The following is a 4690-nucleotide window of genomic DNA, read 5'->3' as shown; positions in this document are numbered from 1 at the left end:
AAAAAAAAAAAAAAAAAAAGAGAGAGACCAAAAGAGAGAGAGAGAGAGCTTACCAGTTTGTCACTGGAAAGGCAAAAGTGACCTCTCAAGGCAGCAAAAGTCGCCCGGGTGGAATAGAGATGGAAACCGATGGCCACCCCACAAGAGCCGCAGAATAGAAGGTTGTAAATACTGGTTTTGAGTGCACCTTCAATGCCAACCAATAAGGGCGCTTCCAAATGAACTTGGCTGGTGACTCGGGAGAAGACCACGGCCCCGAGCGATGGCAGCAAGTCCCAGGCGAGGTGCACGGCACAGTGGAACAAGGCACACCTCTCCGGCTGCAGCCACGACGGCAGGGGGGATGGAGGGGAGCGGCTCCTCGGCCCCCTGACGCGCGCAGAACGGCGAGGAGCCCTGCACCCCTTCCGTATCCCACTCTAGGGGACTCGTGAGAGCGTCTTCGCTGGCCGCCTTCGGAGCGCCACCGACGCCAACAGCTCCGCGCGGCAACTTGGCGTGAACGGAGCCCCTTGAAACTCTATCAGCTCCCCTGCTGTAGCCCCGGGAACCCTTATTCTAGTTATTGTCTGCAGAGTCACCCAGCTTGGGTTTCATAAATTAAAACAAAACAAAACATAACAGAGTTAAAGAGGCTAACAACAATGACAAAATAAAACAGAGATAAACCCCTATATGCAAAAAAAATCTACCTAAAATATTAAAACCAGGTTCATCAGAAAGTGTATCAAAAGGGAAATCAAAAACAAGGTTTTAATGATTCAAGTCAGATTTCCTTTAATCTACCATAGTCATCTCTCTAATACTCTCCGTCTGATCACCAGGTTATTCCTGTCCCTCAGTTCCGGTTGAGGGCAATCACAGGAGGCTGCTTCCCTGTGTTGATCCTGAACATGTGTATTGACCTGCCACTGTCATCCCCGGTCTTCTGCCCGCCAGAATCTCACAACTCGAGCTCTGATACGATTCCCTCCTTTGGATTTGGACTACATAATTTACAATCCTGGGAAATCTTTTTAGAGCCTCAACGTTCTCCCTTGGAGTGGTGGTGGTTTTGAACTGCTGATTTTGAACTTAGCAACCCTATGTAAAATCTACTATGCCACCAGGGAGTGTGGGTTTGTATATAATCTTCATTTTGAATGTAGTATTTATTACTTTTTATTGCACTCTGTGTTCCTGATTGTTTGATAGCTCTACAGCTAAATTTAATAAGGAATGGTATATGTATTGAACTTTAAATATTAAATATTTTTAACACTTTCCAAATATTTGCCAATGAGTGTTACTGGCTAGTATGCAAGGTGAGACTCATGCACAGCATGCTCATGGACAGGTCCCACAACTCCACAAGAAGATATCTCCAGAACTGGTTACTGAAGTAAGCTGGCTGCAGGCAGGAGTCAGCGGTGGGAGTGTGTGGCCACAGGAATATACTGAATTTGTAGTCTCCCTCGAGTTCAATATTTGCAATCACAACGCTATCAGAGTCTCAGTGTATCTGTATTGTTTGGTTTGAACACATAACAATTCAAAATAGGGAAGAAACACTCAATTGTTTCTCCAGACACAGCGGCATTTTCACTCACTTCTCGCAGTGAATAAGCAGTAGCACAGAGAGGTTCTCAAAGGTGAGCTAACCGTTGTTGGTAATTTCCAACTGCTGACCGTGCCATCTAGTTGTAAGTGGCTGTAGATGAGATTTCAACATAATTGTGCATGGCTCAAGTAAAATACATATAAGGATAGAGCGTGAAAACGTATTTTTACATTGAAATGTATGGGGTACAAATGGTTAAGTCCTCAGCAAAGAACATACAAAAATGGAAATTCTATTCCTGCAATGTTACAGTCTCAGAAATTCCCAGCTGCAGTTCTACCCTGTCCACTAGGGGGACTATGACAAAATTAGAGAAGAGATCTGACAAACACACTTCAAACCATACTTTACTAAGTTTCATGTTCCTATCATTTACACTTTCTTGCAAGTCCTTGACTTCCCTGGTCTCACACAGTGGTCTGCTTCTTTGATCTCTGTTTACTTGGATGTGATTTCTTGTTCTTTTACTTTTCAAAAAGAAGCCCGCTGTTTTGCTAAGATGTGAGTGCTTTGTTTTCTATTCAGATCATTCTATCATTTTATTTGATAACCTTCTATGCTTATTTATGTTTCTTTTTTTTTTTTTGGACACACACTCTTAGAAATGTCTTTATTACCACTTATTATTAAGCACCAGCTTAATAATGTCAAAAAAAAAATTCAAGTCATTCTTCCATAATCTCCCCCAATTCTCAATAAAGTACGTTTCGAGTAAAGACATGCTCTCTTCTCGCTTCCATATAAAACTTTACGAAACGAAGGCAAAGAACTGTGTACATCTTGCTGTCAAACGCTGCCCGTTGCCGTGGAGGTAACGTCTGCCCATGCGCCCTCTACTGTCCAGATTCTGAGAGACTCTTGTTCATGAACGGTCTCTTCACAAAGCAAGTCCACCACTTGCTAGGCTTGTCATTCTGAGGGTCAAAAACTTTCTCACAAAGCCTCGATCCCGTCTCTTGCCTCAGCTGCTGCAAGTAGGCCCTCCTCCCTTCATCTTCCTGCTCGTTTGCAGGTTTGGCATAGATGCCGTTCACTGGAAACCCGGGCTCTCCAGGTATGGGGACGGTAGTGATGCCCAGCGTGTACATTTCTGTCTCCCCTTGGCTTCTGGAATTGTACTCCTGGAGTTTCTTAGGCATTCGGAAATGTCGAGAGTGATCTATATCAAGGTCCTGTCTGCTTCATTCTTAATTTCATAGTTTTTGAAGAAGACGTTGGCCTTGAAGTAATAGATGGCCTCATCCACAATATCTGTATCTTTTGTCTCTCTCGGAGCAGGTCCTTTGAACTGACTTCTGATAGGTAGCAGGGCCATGTTTCCAATGAGTTTGGTGTCCGGGCCCATGAGAGAGGAGTGGTAGGCCGGCATCTTGAAAGCGCCGGGGCTGAGACTCAACTGAGTAACGCTTCTTTATGTTTCTAATCTTCTAAGTCTTTATTGGTGTGAAAGATTTTAATAAAGCCATGCATCTGTATTCTTGTACTTTGGTCTCAGTCCTGTAACATACTACATTTCATACGTATGGATCTGAAGTCTGTTATGGTAAGGATTTATGACTTTAAAAATAAACAGTGAAACAGGATTGGTGTTTCACTGGTAAGCACTATCACATGAGGTTTCTCAGTAGGGGAAATCAATGATGACAGATCTCAAATGCCGGGCTGCACTGAGGAAACCCTACAGCCTGGCAGGAAATGGTTTCTCCACCACATTCCCCTTCTCGAGATCCGAAAAGAAGCCCTGGTTTTTGTACAGAAGTCCCCCTGGGCTGTGCCTCTGTCTTCTTCATGCACAGTAATACATGGCTGTGTCTGTAGGGTCCATGTTTGTCATAGATAGAAACACCTGGTTTGGGGAAGTGTCTCTGGAGATTGAAAGTCAGCTCCTCAGAGATGAGCTATAACATTTATCATCATCCCAATATATGAGTGAAACCCACTCCAGTGCCTTCTCAGGAGGTTGACGGATCCAGCCAACACCAATACCAGTGGTGCTCAGTGAGAATCCAGAGAAGGTGCAAGTGAGCGGTAGAGGCTGGGTGGGCTTCACCAGCTGTCATGAGCGGCACAATCAATAATTACTTAACGCTCTTAGACATTTTCGAATGCTCGGTTTATTCACTGCAAACACACATCAAACAATCTAAAATATTATTCAAACTATTAAGGGCAAACAACTATAAGCATAAGGGCAGAGTAACAACTGTGAGCATAAAGGCATACTAATAACACTTCTCACACATTTCATATTGGCACCATACTCCCAATCAGCATTGCCTCATCAGTGTACTCACCCCAGGTAGAGTTGGAGAGAGCAGGAGTTGATGTCTCCTTGGTTCCTAGCTCTCTAAAGGTCAGTGTCTCTACCTGGGTTTAAATGGACATTTTGGCCAGTTCTTTGACGTTCTCACTGTCCCAGTCAAGTCTTATTGGGTTTCTCCAGGCTTTAGGTGGCTTGGCTAGCTTTTGGGCTTCGGCCGGGTCTCAGCCCGGTCTTATCAGGTTTCTCCAGGCTTTAGGGGACTCGGCTAGCTTTTGGGCATCGGTCAGGTCTCAGCTCAGTCTTATCAGGGGTCTCATATTTTTGTGATGGCTCCTTTGATGCAAGTGTTGGCCTGGGTCCCAATATTATATATATATATATTTTTAAGTGGAGTTTCTTGTGCTTGTTTATTTGATGTGGCTCCACATTTTGCAAAGTAGGTCAATGTCTTGTAAGGTAGTTCAACGTCTTGCAAGGAAGTTCAACGTCTTGCAAGGAAGATCAACGTTTTGCAAGGAAGATTTATGGTGCTCTCATCACCAGCCCAGGGCCACACTCCTTCAGGGCGATCTGGGAAAAGACCCCTGTGGAAAGAACACAAGAAGCAATGGATTGGAGTCGAGATGAGGAGAGGAGTGTGTTCATCCTTGTTGGATTCCCTGCTCAGAGCACTCACAGCCAGGGGTGGTCAGCACCAGGAGCCTGAAACAAAGCCCGTCCACGGTGGAGCCAGAGCACGGGATCCACAGGTGTAAGGCCGACTAGAGCACAGTTTTTCAACCCAGGAGGTGGGGCTGTTGGGGATTTGCATTCCACTGTGCAGGGCC

General features: G+C 44.9%; 2 pseudogenes; both read right to left on the bottom strand.

Annotated features, from left to right (window-relative positions):
* LOC101655180 overlaps positions 1-2426 on the bottom strand; it is a 3136-nt pseudogene extending 710 nt beyond the window's left edge.
* Positions 2427-2433: 7 nt separating this feature from the next.
* On the bottom strand, positions 2434-2972 carry LOC101654863 (annotated as a pseudogene).
* Between the last annotated feature and the right edge of the window lie 1718 nt (positions 2973-4690).

This window comes from Echinops telfairi, unplaced genomic scaffold, assembly GCF_000313985.2.
Source record: "Echinops telfairi isolate 266 unplaced genomic scaffold, ASM31398v2 ScPeMD7_24;HRSCAF=84, whole genome shotgun sequence".
Lineage (NCBI taxonomy): Eukaryota > Metazoa > Chordata > Mammalia > Afrosoricida > Tenrecidae > Echinops > Echinops telfairi.
This window is presented reverse-complemented; position numbering and strand designations above follow the sequence as displayed.